This window comes from Convolutriloba macropyga, chromosome 4, assembly GCF_964194025.1.
Source record: "Convolutriloba macropyga chromosome 4, txConMacr16.3, whole genome shotgun sequence".
Lineage (NCBI taxonomy): Eukaryota > Metazoa > Xenacoelomorpha > Acoela > Convolutidae > Convolutriloba > Convolutriloba macropyga.
The window spans coordinates 44,997,529-45,013,389 of record NC_134471.1 but is presented as its reverse complement, the minus strand read 5'-3'; the positions used below and the strand labels follow the sequence as shown (position 1 = coordinate 45,013,389).

The 15,861-nt window shown below is 31.0% G+C and overlaps 1 protein-coding gene and 1 long non-coding RNA gene across 2 annotated transcripts in view; one reads left to right on the top strand and one right to left on the bottom strand.

The window, feature by feature from the left end:
- Positions 1-12,794, top strand: part of LOC142338449 (uncharacterized) — a 32,857-nt gene extending 20,063 nt beyond the window's left edge. The window contains exon 2 of the long non-coding RNA XR_012758982.1: positions 12,554-12,794. This is a non-coding gene — a long non-coding RNA (uncharacterized LOC142338449). The remainder of the gene's footprint in view (positions 1-12,553) is intronic.
- The window catches only part of LOC142337702 (AP-1 complex subunit mu-1-like), a 250,656-nt gene that overhangs the window by 39,844 nt on the left and 194,951 nt on the right, over positions 1-15,861 (bottom strand). The window lies entirely within an intron of this gene.

The window sequence follows — 15,861 nt, the reverse complement described above, 5'->3', positions numbered from 1 at the left end:
TCCGGTCATCTGTGAGGCAGGTTCCCTGATCTAGATTTTGATTTTGATCTTGTTTTTGTTTGTGATTTTGATCTTTATCTTCACGCTGATCTGTAAAACAGGTTCCCTGATACAACTTCAAGTATTGTCTAACAACATAAGTCTTTCCCCTACAAGTATGGCCATAAACAATAGTCTGTAATGGTGACTTTTCATATTCAAATCTGATTAAACTTTTATTTATTAACCCGCCAAAGCTTTCTTCTAGCTTTGTATATTTACTTGGCATTGCGCCATATACCATATAACTAATCATAATTAGGAAAATAAATATTAAAAATACACTACTCCTCTCCATTTTTTATCATACAAAATTTCTTATCCTATCATTTGAGGCATTCAATAATAAAATTGGTTTGATAATAAAGATATGAGTAATATCAGAAAAGAAGATATAGGTAAAGATATAAGTCTAATACCAATTGAGATAGTAATGAGAGATCAGAAACCGGATAATTTTAAAGAGAATAACTTCAACATTATTGTAAATCTACATCCAACTGATGGTACACATTGGGTGTTAGTAATAAGAAGAGAAGGTGTTCCTGTGTATTACTTTGATAGTTTTGGTGTTGAGACCCCGCCATTATTCTTAGAAGAATATGTTGATCTAGGCTCTAATGAAAGAATACAACAATATGGTGAATCTTATTGTGGGGCTTATTGTCTATATATGATCTATCTTATTGATAAACGGTTTAAAATAAAGTTTGCTCTTTACAATCTAATTAATCAAGTTAAATGTCAGGGAAAGCATAATGAGTGTTTATGTTTGGGTTGTAAAGTTGAAGATAAAGATATAGTTGATGACAATGTTAATGTCAATGGGTTTCACCCACAGCGTACGACTGATGGCAATGTCAATCAGGGAACCTGTTTAGGGAACCAATGGTGGAGCCACTTCGCAGATGTTAATGGCAATGTTGATCACATTGATAGTGAATATGAAGTTGATATCTATGTGTTTAGAGGAAAGCCCCCAAGGGTAAAGCCGCTTTCAAGCTGGGTATCAACTTTACAGATTATTGTTAATGATAGTCTTCAATCATGGCTAGATGATGATGAAATAATTGTCAATGCTATAATCCCAGAAAGCCTCAGATGTGTAATAGGTGGTCCTGGTGAATGCGGAGAAACATTCTTGTTAAAGAATCTGTTTTCAAGTAGTATACAATTTGATAAGTTATATATCATTGGTCCTACTGGTGATCAATATGAAGATTTAAAGAAAAAAGACATAGTGATTATTAAAGAAACAAAAGATTTACCCCCTCCCGATCAACTACCCACAGATATAAGGAAACTGATGATATTTGATGATTTTGGGAGCAGGCAGTCACTTATTAATGAATACTTTTGTAGAGGTCGACATAGTAATTGTAATACGATATATCTTAAACAAAATATATTATCAGCAGATAGACAGAACGTTAGAGATGATTTTAATCTATTTATTTTCTTTGAACAAGAAGTAGAGCTACCACAGCTACATATAATAATTTTTTTAATAGACAAGAACTTAGTTATGATGATTTTAGTAGCATATGTGAAAAGGTGTGGGAAGAGCCTTATAATTACATTGTCATTGATAAATCTAAAAACAGAAATGTTAATAGTAAACTAAGAATTAATTGGGATTGGAGAGTTTTATAGTTTATTTAGGTTTATGACTAACTGCAAGTCTAAGTCTACTAAGTCTAAGTCTATGACTATGACTAAGTGTAAGTCTAAGTGTAAGCCTATGAGTAAGTCTATGTCTCTGAGTAAGTCTAAGTCTAAGTCTATGGCTAAGTCTAAGTCTATGAGTAGGTATAAGTCTATGAGTAAGTCTAATTCTAAGTCTAAATCTTTATTTATGACTATGACTAAGTCTAAATCAAATGCAAAGTAAAACTCAACACATCAACATTGAAATCATTTGGTCTTCCATGCTCATCTTTCATATGAAATTCAAGGTATTCTACTCTATCCTTTATTACAATTTGATATAAGATATTAGTTGGTATAATATTTATCAAGTAATTTGGTGGTTCAGTTAGAGTAAAAGTATATAGTATGTCTGTGTTATTACCATTATCTTTAACACCAGATATAACATTACAGTGGATGTTAATGATACTAAAACCCATAATATCAATAATATTTTGAGATGTATAATTACCTTGTTTATAAACCATTCTTCTAAATCTTACTAATGGGGCTATTGAGTTTTCTATACCAAAGTTAAGTAAACGCTGTTTTATTTCCATTATACATTTCATTGTATTCTTATCAGGTTCTATTATAACATGGCAATCAGTTTCTTCTTTTATTAATTCTTCTATTTCGATTAATTCATATGCGCCTGGTATAGCAGCTAAATTATTTTCTTCATATAAAAATTGACTATTCCCTCTATTAAAGTTAAACATTGAGTTATAAACCGATAATCTATTTAAACCTAATTTTGTTGTATTAAGTTTAGGTTCACTAGAGTTAAAATTTTATGTTGGCTTTATCATTTTAAAGTTAAGTGTGTGTTCTTCTTTAGTTGTATTTAGAGCTTCATATATCTTTTGTAGTTCATATAGAAATAAATTGTCAGTCGTTTTTAAACTCATAAAAATGGACTTTAATTTGGATGCAACTAATGGTTACAATAATGATATACAAAAAAATAAGATTATGAAATGTAAATTAAATAATCTACCAACAATGAATACGGTTAATACTATTATTAATATCATTCTCAATAGTGAAGAGAATAATTTAAATATACACGATTCTTATCTAGAGATAGAGTTTGCTGTATCAGAAAATGCTGTTGGTGTATTTGCTATTAATGTTAATATCAGATTAGTTGATTATGGTACGATAATTTTTACTTAGTTCAGTTACGCTTGAAACTAGTGGTGGTAGGACTATTGAAAATATAGATCATTGTCATCCTAATCTATTGATGTATAAGTTATTAACAAGTACTGATGATGAATATGAGAGTGGTTTTGTTAGAAATCAAGGTAATAGAGATAGTCAAATTAAAAATGATCAAATTGCTGCAGAACGAGGTCATATGTATATGTTGGTTAAGATGAGTGATCTATTTGGGTTTGTGAATGATTTATATATGAAAGATTATATATGGTTTAGGGCTTAAACTAATATTACAAACAAATAATAAAATCAAAAAGAAATAAAAATGATAGAGCTCTATTTAGAATTAATGCTGGTGCTGATGCAGTAGCTAAGGATGGTAATATCAATATTAGAGATATATCATGGTGTGTGCCTAGTATTGATCCTAGTAATGATTATAGAATTATTGTACAGAAAGGATTAAATGAAAAGAACAATATTGATTTTAGTTTTTATGAAAGAAAGACATTTTATAAGAATGTGCCCATTGCTATAAACTTCTTATTTGATCTAGGTATGGAAAGTGGCATGGAAAGACCAAAATATATAATAATTGGTTTTGAAACTATTAAAGTTATTGAACAAACTCATGACGCAAGTACATTTGATATAATGAAAATTACTGAATGTTATTGTAAGATTGGCAGTGAATTTTATCCTGAGGATAGAATGAATATTAATTATGGAACTAATAATTATAATGAGGCGTTTAAAGAGATTGTTAATTTTAATGAAGATTATAATGGATTACCTCATAATTTTAAACCATAATTAAATCATAGATTACTCAAAAGTAGTTATAGAATATATTTGTCTGATACTAGATAGCAAAATGATCATATGGGCCCACAACCAATACAACTCAATTTTAAATTTAGTGTTGCTATTGCACATGTTATATGCCATGCATTAGTTTTAAGTAGAAATGTTAATAGTCTGAATAGTGATGGTAATAAGATGGTTGATATTATATCTTAGTTATAGTTATAGTCGTCGTCATTGTTATAGTTATTGTTATTTTTAATGTTATAGTTATATTCATTGTTATAATTATTGTCATAGTCTTTGTTATAGCCAATGTTATAGTCAATGTCATAGTCAAATTATTTCCTTCTAGTCTTAACAAAACCTTTAGCATAAAAAATATCTAGTTTTTTTAATCTCTAGAGCCAGTCCTTTAGCTTCAATTCTAGTTTTGGGCTTAGGCTTAGTCTTAGGCTTAGGTGGCGGCTTTATGACACAGGGATTATTTTTTTTAACTTCCATTATTTTTTTTATATAAAAATATGAGTATTTTTATTAAGTTTAAAACTAATTCATAGTGTCAGAGAAAATAAGTCAATGGCCGTTAGTGATGCAACAATAGAAGCCGAGGGATTGAAAGATTTCTTAAAGAGTGTTGGTAAAGCAACAGTTAACTTTGGAAAGAAAGTAAACTTGCTAAAAACCCAGTAAGAGCATTAGAAATAGCAAGTAAAATAAGAAGTGCACCTGCAAGTAGAAACCCAAGAGCTGCCTTATCAGCCACAACTGATTTAATTGAATTTGCAACTACTGGTAAAGGTATAGTAGGTACGGTAGGGGGTTATATTTAGTTACAAAGAGAAGGTAGTTTAATAGTAAATAATAATAATAATAATATTATTATTACTAAATACTAACAACTTCGGTTGCAAAAAATACTCAACTTATTATTCTTGCTTTTCTTATATTCTTCATATACCTCAACTATTTCATTTTCATTCATTGATTTAGTATATAGTCTATTAAACTTGTCACTAAACTGTTTAATTAAAATATACATTTGCGAGTACTATATAATTTTATTTCTTATTTTGGTATTAATTGTTTTTGATAACGAACCACAAACAGTTGCTGTAACAAAAGCTGTGGGTATAGAATAAAATAAACCTATACCTGTTAAAGCAACTGATGTTAAAACTGTAGTTGTTGCTTTTGATAATAATAGTATTTCTGTTATCTCAGCTACGTTAATATAACTTTTATATCTGCTTAACTTCTTATTATAGTTATTAGTTTTATAATAATTTCAAATATCTTTTATAATGTTTTTATTATTATTAAGTTTTTATTAGCTAGGATTTTATCGTTTATGTATTGTTCTAAGAAGGAGCTAAGATTAGGATAAAGTAAGGATGCACTGGAATTGGTTTCTTTCATTTTAATTAACTAAATAAACTCTCAATACCTTTCATTATATATTCATGATTAGAATCGTAATGCATCTCTAGTCTTGCTTGTTCTTAGTTGTCTACTATCTTACTTACTAACTATATAGCTATTATATATTGTACTATTGTCTTTTTATTCTTTATAAGGGCTTCATCAACAGCAGAATTAGTCTTTTTATTAACTTCTCCAGACTCTTTTAGACCAGTAGTGAACATATCATCTAGTTGAATGTTAGTAATATTCTGATTAAACTTATTATTATCAATCTCTAGTTTTAATTGATTATACTTAGAGATGGTATCACTAGCAATTTTTTACATTATTTGTAACTTCATTTGCCGATATAATAAACTCATTAGTTAGTTCTTCATTAACTTGTATTTTGTTTAGTTGTAAGTTTTTAGTTGTAACTTTATCATAGTCACCCTTTCTTAGCTCAGTCATATTTTTACCTAAAATGTCTATTTTTTTAGAAACGGATAGGTTGTTTTTGTCACAGTACTCCTTATTAACAACATCTTTTTCATCTATGAGTGGGTGTACATTTGTAGTTTTATAGGTATCTTTCATGTCAATATTATCGTTATCTTCTAAGCATAATTGACGGGCCTTATTTGTTGTTAAATTATTAGTTTTTGCTGATCCGAGAAGCGTGTTCTCTGATTGTTGCTTAGCTTGATTGAATCTGTTTCTTGTCAAGTTTGTATTTGTTTACAGAAAGAACTATGTTTAATGATTCCAAAACCTTATTATTAGATTCATAATCAAACTCGGATTTTAATAATTCCTGTTCATTGTTTTTACCTCCTATTATCTCTCCATTCATCTTTTCTATCTTATATGTTGGCTGTTGTGTTTTAAAACTTCCTTAACTTTAATCAGTTCTCTATTCCAGTTAGAAGTGTATCCTTTAAAGAAAATGTTGCGTTTGCCAGCATTCCTGACATAATCGCCGATTTTAAGTTTTGGTTTAATCTTAGTAGATGTAGATATAATATATCTAACTTTATCAGGATCATTAGAAGCATCAACAGGTGTCATATTAATTTTTGAATGAACGTTATTATAAAATGTTACAACAGCATCATTCAAAATATTTACCCAATTAACATCACCATTGATGAACATTGGTTAATTAATTATGTGTAGTAATGTTCTTACGGCCTTTTAATTATGTTTAATAATGTGAAATACGGCCTTTAAGTAGAACATAATTCGGTTTCATTTTCTTTAAGTAAAGATTTAATTGTTTTATTGTAAAACTCCCTACCTCTATCTACCCAGAACATTTCTTGTTTTCTATGTTCACCTAAGACTATTTTAAAACCATTATTTATAGATAAACCAGATTTATTCCTCAATGGAATAGCCCATGCATATTTTGTGAATATATCTATAACTGTTAGTACAAACTCAAAATTTTTACTGTAGTTACTTAGAGATGACTTATCAGTTAAATCGGCTTTCTCTTCTAAACTTTGTTATTTGAGGACTGAATACTTCTTTAGCTAGTAGTTGTTGTTTTTCCACCATTATTTATTCACCATAATTAATAACAAAATTGTTTAGTTGTTCTTGATTAATATTATTCATAGATAGTAGTTGTATAGATATATTTAACATTTCATCATATAATCCATCATGCCCAGCTTTTGTTTCTAGAATATGTAATTCTAATCTTTCAATTAAGTTGTTGGCGTCGCCCTTGCTAAGACCACTAGCTTCTCTTCTTTTATCGGTCTTGTAATCAGTTTCTTCCTCTTCTTCTCCTTCTACTGCTCCTTGTTCATAATCACTAGTATCACTTCGATGATTTTCATCTTCACTGGAGGTTGGTATCGATATAACCTGAGAAGTGGGTTCACTGGAACTCTCAAACATTCTTCTTATAAGTTTTGATCTGTTAATTTTAGTATCTCCTCTTTGTTTATAACCAATGTCCAATAGAAATTGTTTTATTTTGTTTTCATCACCTTTATATCTCTTTCGGTTACATTTTTATAAGTAATAAACATAAGTAAGCCCATAGAAAAATTATAGACTTTACTTTTCAATTTTATAACATCAGGTACTAGAGATACATCTATACCATTTATTGTAAATTTTTTCGATGTTGGATCTACTGATATTAGTTCGACTTGTTTATTTGTTGGTTTACCCATTAATAAAAAAAGTCAATCATATCATTGTCTACAGTAACTGTTTTGCCTCTATCTTCTATTAATTTTACAGGTGGATCGGGTGTGGGTGTTAAGAGAGCAGCTCGCTTATCAAGAAAGCTATTTTGTTGTTGGTGCTCTAAACTCTTTAAAACATTAGTGTTACTGTCTAATGCTGCTAGCGTTTTGTTTTGAAGAGCTTGCATTTCTTCACTGTTTGTATTCAAAGTTTTAGTTAAAGGATCAAATAACTCTTCTATGTCACCACAATCCTCTTGTTGTCTTAATTTATCTTCTATTCTATTCTTTCTGATTTCTTTTTCTAGATTGTTTAATTCTATAAGTTTATCTAGCACAGTCATTTTTTATAGCTTATTATATAGTTTAAATGCAGCCTTATTTAACTCTCTATTATCATTAATGGTTAGTTCTAGAATATTATTAGTTATTTGGTCTGCATTATAAAACTTTTCATGTTTAGCTTTGTTACATTTCTTTATTCCTTTTTCTTTAGTTTTATTTGGGTAATCTTTAAAACTGTATGTCTTTGGTCACAGGGCTATAAACTCTTCTATTATTTTACTTCCCAATTCATGTTTGAATTTGACGGGGACTTTATTATTAGTTTTGATTGCTGCTTCTGGATTGGACAAATCCATGTGTTCGTAGGGTACATTACCCTCACTAAAGCTTAATACAAAACTATCAGTATCCATATAATGGAGCTGTAAATCTTTGAGAGATGGTTGAAGAATTTTATAGGATACATCATAAATGTGTAATTTACTTAATTCTAATGTTGTAACACCTGCATATACTGGAGAATCTTATTCTACTTTTTAATTATTTATTAATTTTGGCTATAATCCTTATATCTAGTTATATTCCTAAATGTTGGTTTACTTATACCTGTCATTATCTTTTCTTCATCGTGTAATAACTTATTTTGAAGGAAGTGTAGAGGATTCATGCACATTCTCCTATATAGCGAGTTGTTCATTGATTTCCTTACCTCCTTTTCCGCTTCAGTTTTAGCTGTTGCTCTTTTTTTAGTATTGTTTTGAATATAGTCTCTACATATGTAATCTTGTTTAAGTTTAATTACTCTATCAATTTTAGTTACCTTTACACCCATTTCAACATAGAATTTTAACATCCTATAATGAACCATATATTCTGTTTTGTTGTTTTGATCTAAGATTAATTTCTCTGTTCTCGCCCTGCCTGTCTCTCTTTCTCTGTTGCCTAATTGATTGTCATTTATCTTTATTTTATTAGGCATTAATGCTAGTTGCTCTGCTCTGTCTTTACAACTATTAGTATAATTAATTTCAAAAACTATATAGTAAACATGATCACTATCATCTGGAGTATTTAATATTTCATCTAGAGATGTGCTATAGTACTCAAAGCCCTTATAAGGTAGCTTTTGCATCGTTGCATAGCCGTATAATTTGTTTGCGTCTATGTGCCAGATAGACCTCTTATTAATATATCTATCACCCATTATACCACATATACCACCTCTCTTTGCTTCAATGAAATCATCTAGCATTTGTTTATCTTGTAATGTATCTAATGTAAAAACACTTGACATTAACCAACAGTCAAGACTATAACCTGGGAGACTTACATAGTGTAGAGGGTTGAGACCGAATTGTTTCATAATTAATTTAACCTATTCAATCGTGCAGTAGTCTAATATTTTCACATCACTCTGTAAATACTCTATAGTTAGATCTTTACCAGTTTTATGACTGTTGTCTTTATTAAAGATATCGACTTCTTCTTGTGTTGGTAATTTTTTTAGATAGTGAGGATTTGAAGTCTTCTATATTTAGATTACCTATAATTTCTTGGTAGGAGTCTAAACCAAAGGGTTCATATGGATATAATGTTTTAGTTTTACAAAAGTATATTTTGCCATTTGATCTAGAGGCATAGCTAAGAAGTTATAACTATCTAGGAATTTAAATCAACCAATGCTAAAGGTCTTAGACTTACCAGCAGCTAGTAGTATGTTATCTACTTTTCTTTTATCATTATGCTGTTTAAAGAGTTCACTATATAGTAGAATGAAATCATAGTCAGAGCCATTATGGAATATTAAAGGAATGAAGTTTTGTTGTTTGTACCTCAGATTACACATTTTACATGCGAGACCTCTATATTTACCAGTTTCACGACAGTGATCTCTTTTCTTATTAATACATGTTTTGCTGCATATATGGCAAGTGTTATTGGTTTCATGATATAGTTTATCTTCTTTGTTACATATAATCTTGAAGTTATTCTCTGTTTCGATTTCTAATAGTTCACTAGCCAATCTTTTGATGTAGTCCAGACCAAAATAGTATTTGAAATTACCTTGCCAGATGTAACCAACACTTATTGGTATATGTTCAGCTATTACATATTGGCAATCATTAGATGAGACGTTGACAACGCAACATTCTGTATCGGCATTAAATTATCTTCTGTATTAAATATCATCTTTTCATCACACTTGAAATTATTCCTTGTTTCTATTTCTAATAGATCACTAGCAAATCTTTTCATACAGTCCAAACCGAAGGAATATTTGAAATTATTATTACTCTTACGGCCTACAACTATTGGAATATGTTCAGCTATTACATATTTGTTATTGTTAGTGTTGATATCAACAATACAACACTGTGTATCAGCAGTTATAATATTTTTTATATTCTGACGTTTATGTTCATTTATAAAAGTAATATGTTTTTAGGACAAACAATCACTGGTTTGAAAGAGTGGTTATATTCGTGTTTGTCATATTTAATTTGAGAATTAAACCAATATGTACATCTATCACAGTAATAGAATTTATGATTCATTTTTTTGGTCGATCTAAAAAAATTTCTATGTTTTTAATTAGAGCACAATGGATCTTCCCAACTAATATTCTTACATCTTTTCTATCTTTATCAAAATCATCCACCGTTTTAAACAATTCTACTTTGCCCTCACCACAAGGTATGTATACTCAAACATTAACATTGTAGAATTTCTGTATTCTTATTATATAAGCAAAGTCATCTTCATGTTGTCTTGGTTCAATTAGATTATTTACATGTTTATTCTCACGTGTTGCATGGTCCAAAGCAGGATGTGGCCCAGCAGTAATAGTTAGTTGTAAGCAGTAGTATTTGGTTTTGCATATATTTAATAATGATTTAGAGTTTTTGAGATTGGGGATAAATCTATAGAACTACCAATAAATAATTTAGTTGGTTCAATATTTATCTGAATACATTTTAACCCCAGAAACTCAAAGTCATAGCCATAAACCTCGTATAATTCCTTTTTAAACTTAGCCATTGTGTGAAGTCTCCATTTTCATATATTGCGTTATTAATAATATAGTCAGTATTGAAGAACATTTTAGTAGTTTTTACTTCTTCTTGGGTTCTCTTCTTGTACTCACACTCGAATGTGATCTTATATTTAAAACTCTTAAATCTTCTAAACTGATAACAGTTTTTAATTCCTTCTGAAGAGTTATTAATAGCTTCATCTATATCTTCAATGTAATTTCCAGCTTTATCAGTGATATAAAACTCTTTCATGTTCCTGCTAGAGTTTTTGTCGAAATATTCTATGTTTTCTAGATACTTACAATTATGACTCTATGAATGAGTAGTTAGAGCTATTTTATTTCTAATTTCTGCATGACATTCTTTATATTCAAACTTAGTTCCAGAGTAGATACTTTGGCGTAGCATGGCCCGAGGCCAATCTTCAGTTTTAGGCTTACGTTTACTGATGGGTTTAGTTTTAATAATATCTTTGGTGTTATATTTAATTAGTTTTAGGTCTGAGGAAGTATTATTCTCCTTCTGAGTCATAAACCCTCTCCGTAGTTTCATCTTCCATTTCTTTTCTCGCACTATTTAGATGTTCATCACTTAAATTGTGTTTGATAAATTGTTTCCCTGTTTCAGAGACCAAATCACAAATAGAACAAAAGTTTACGCTTTCTACCTTTCTACTTTAGCATCTGAATTTTTTAAGGACAAAAATGCATTTTGGAAATTATACAAAAGAAAAATGTCTAAATCAGTAAAAATGTGTTAGCTGTAAAGATAAATCTTGAAGAAGGTGTTGTGATAAATCTTTAGACAGTTTATTTGAGTGTTATATCTGTAAAGGTTACTTTAAGAATAGACATTATATTAATCAAACGAATATACAATATTAATCATATGAATATACATTATAATGATCCTAATCTATATATAATTTGTGTTATGTGTAATGTAAATCAAAATATCAGTGGGTTTAGATTTAAAACTTTTAAGTATAGATTATGTTTTTATCTGCATAGATATAGATATAAACATACCAGAGATAGATTCAGGGAATATTTCGAAAAATTTAACAAAGAAGTTTAGAGTTAAGCTGAAAAACACTAATCACTGGGTTTCCACCGATCTCAGTGTTTTTGACTGTATACCCATCACAGTGTTTCCCATATACATTCTCAGAGCAGTGGTCACCCTTTTTTAAAAACTGTGAATTTGGTTTTTTTATCTCACTTAGTTTTGTAGTAATTCATCAAATCGGGGGACGTTCACTGGAGTCAGTGAGTAAGGAACCCCAAACCTTCCGTTTGCTAAAGCAACTTAACTAGACTCGATGATTTACCCACTCCGCCAAGTGAGACAGAAAGTTTTAGTTTTAGATTGATTAAACATTGATTAGAGAACATATGAAACTTTTTATCATTTAATATTTTTTTCAATTTTTTTGTTCAAGTTCTTTCGCAAGTTGGTTTACGTGCTTTTTACACGGTCTCTCTAGTTACACTAGTGTCTTGGATACGTCCACCGGATTCGGTGGGAATAGAACCCGAACTATCCGTCTGATAGTGGATAGTTACCAGCTTAACTCTGTACTAGTGGATCCGCGAAGCGGCTTCACCGATTGCACTAAGTGAGACAGGAAATGATAGATTTTAAGGGAATATAAGTGGATAAAACAGGGGTTCCAGTTACCAGCACAATTTGGCTCATTTCCCCGAATGCGGCTAGCATGAGGGGGATGAGACAAATTGGGCTGGTGGCTGGAACCCCTGTTTTAGCCACTACTCCTAGAGGTTTTTATTGTGTCCAAAATTGATGAAAATTGTATACAATTGACCCAAACTTAAATTGAAAAGCGTGTTTGCAGATCATATATTCATTTAAGACTCAAATACTACGTTTACATATTATATATTCATGCAATTGCTCATATTTCATTAGGGTGGTAACCGGACGGGTGGTTTGGTGAGCACAGCCAACAAGGGAGGCGGTCGGACAGGGTCAAGAATATTGCCAGACCAGCCCAACACAGAAGAGAAAGGATGTCCTTGCTAATATCAGGGCAGAGAGTTACTCTGCCGATTAGATGGCACATTTAAGTGGGACGCTAACTGTACGAAATTAAAGTTCACTAAAAAGTAATGTTTTATTTAAGAAAATGAAATTCAGATTTGAAATTTGGTTTTACAACTTTGTTCTGATTCAGCTTGACCGCGTTTGAATTAAGCTCATTATGCATTGAATACTAGCACTCAAAGAAAACACTTTATTACCTGAAGCAGATGTTTACAGCCCATGTTGACTTCATGGAAAGCCATATAAGGTCGAGGTAATGCTAACTTTCCTAACTTAATTGTTTGGTTGAGACAATCCAAGTTCTTTTCATGCGTTTTTTTATCAAATAGTATCGTTGACTCCGACCTTTATCAGTTAACACATGGTCATCCCAGACAATTAAAGTCGGCGAAAAGTACCCGATATCGATCGACGACTGTCTTTTCGCAACCAAGTTCGAGAAATTTTCAGTAAAAAAAGAGCAAAAGTCAAAGAGCAGAACAGTTGGTAAATGCAATTTGCTGTGTAAATTGAAATCCAACCAAAGTTTTGATTAAAAATACCTCAGCAGACTAAAACTGAATTGATTAATGAGCTTTCAAGACTTACAAACGCCATCGAGGACATGCGAAAAAAGTTAAAGCAAAAAAAACGAAATCGTACAAGAACAGAAACAATTAATCGACAATTAAGCTCAAACGATCTCAACAAACGATCTCAACAAATGATCTCTCATCCAGAACAGTTCGCTATTGGAATACTTAATGGGTCACAATATTCAAAACTCGACTAATTTTTTTGAGCCGTCGGAACCAAAGTTTTTTTTCCAAAATTTATTAACAGAAACACTAACCATCTTATAATTTCAGACAGCATATACAAAAATATATGGCAGTCTGATATTTCTTATGATACTAGGATTCTTTATCCCTCTGCAACAATTATTGATTTCGGACAAACAGTCGAACAGTATTCGTCAGGAGCAAAAGTTCAATCACTCATTTTTCATGCCGGTCATAATAGTATGGATAAGGCTGTTTCGGGGGTGGCCGCAGCATCTATTATGCGAAACTGTTACAAAAGCAATGAAAAAGTTGAAACCTCACCGAGTTCCACCTTTTGGAATTCTACAAGTTAAGAGTGGTCTTTATGGGCGTGAATAATTATGGGAGTTGAATAAGCAAATGGGAAATATTGCTTTGGAGTTAAACGGACAAAAGTAGAGGTTTTAAAATGCAACATAACAACATCGGAAATATCTAATGACGGTGTTCACTTAAATCTGGCTGGGTACAAAAAATTGTCAGAGTATTCGGAACTATTATCAGCAGCATTTTGCTCTATCACAAAACAACATTTTACTGCGACAGATTCAGCGTTTTTAATCAATCCTTTGGTTGTGTGACTGAATGTTTTTTGTCAGCAAAAACTGAGCATTTCCAAACTAATATATTTTGCTTTTCTGCTTAGCACTTCAAATGAGAAATTTATATATTCGGTTGTGTCAAAAAACCAAAATCATGATCATTATAGTGTGAAAATTAGGTTCCTGTTCTATCGTTTTTTGAATGATTGCAAAATTGTTTTTTTAGACTTCATGCGCCTGCTGCTAAGTGGTGATATTCATCTAAATCCGGGTTCATTTTCTCACACTCATGAATCGGACATGCTGATAGACATAATTAAAAAAAATTGCAAAAATCTGAACATTTTCCTCTTCAATGCACGCAGTTTAAAAAACAATTATGACTTTTACACTGAATTTTTGACAATTTTGACTCAAAACACAAAAGTGATCCTAACTGAAACTTGGTTGAATGAAACAAATTTTTATACATAGAGTTTTGTGATTCCGAAACACAAATTTTATTCAAAATCAAGGTCGTCAAAGACAGGAGTAAAAAAAGGGCGCGGGTGATGCCATCTGTGTTCCTATGGACATATCCTCAAAACAACAAAGTGATCTAAATGTACTCAATGAAATCTTTGTCGAGTCCTTACGGGTAAAAATTTCTGGGCTTTCAGTTTACAAAATCTTAATTAATGCTTCGTATTGTCCAAATAAAAACTTGGCAAAATTTTTCATTGACGAATTAACATCGGAAACTTCCTCGGCGTACTCAATCACTAACGAAGTTTTGCTTTTTGGCGATTATAATCTCAATTATTTGAATAAAAGAGAATCTGCTTTTTGAATGAAATTTCAAGTAATTCTGGACTTACTTTATCAAACACAGAAAAACCAACACGAGCCATCAGCCAAGGCGTAACACTAATCGACCATGGGTTTCCCAGCAAAACCCAAATTCAAGAATTTCCGATGTTTTCCCCAATAATAGAAATGGATACCTTGATTGTTTTTTTTGCCAATAATTTTCTTGTTGAACCTAAAAATAGAGAGCAAAAATTTATCAGTGGAAACAAATGAAAATTCGATGCAAATATATTTAGTCTTTCAAATCAAGACTGGAGTAGCTTTTATCATTGTGAAGATGGAAACAGCATGTTCGATGTTTGCATAAATGTTTTCAGCACTACTCTAGAGTTGCACGCCCCACTTACGCCCCACTTAAAGAAAAAAATTGCTGAAAAACCTTGGCTAAAAAAGACCTGAGAGAATAAACCAAGGAAAAACATAGACTTTTTAAAATCTGGAAAAAGAATCCATCGGAGCAATCGCATACCAGTTTCAATTATCTGAGAAATCAGGTTATTAGGCGTTTAAAAACAGCCCAAAACAAGTTTTGAAAACAAATTTTCATCAAGAGCAAAATTGACAAAGAAAGGGATTGTCTCATTATAGACAAACAAGTCCATGGTGACAGAGAAGTAGAAAATGAATTTGATATTGCAAACTTTCTCAAAAGAAGTTTTCAAAAATAAGGTTTATACAACGGACAAAATGTGAGCGCTCCATTTATTTCTCGCATAGAAGTTAGTGAATAGTTTTGTTTCAGAACAGTCACACTAAAGGAGCTCTATGATTCCATGGATTCTCTCGACAACATAAAGTCCCTGGTCCAGCCATTTTTAATAGTTGGGCAATCAAGGCAGCAAAATTTGCAATCGGAACCGATTTGCAGTTTGTTTTTAACACATGCATTAGTCAAATTATTTTCCAAGAACTTGCTTTCAATACTCCTGTCTACTATCTCAATTACTCTAATTCTTTGAGCTCATACTTCTCAATCAGG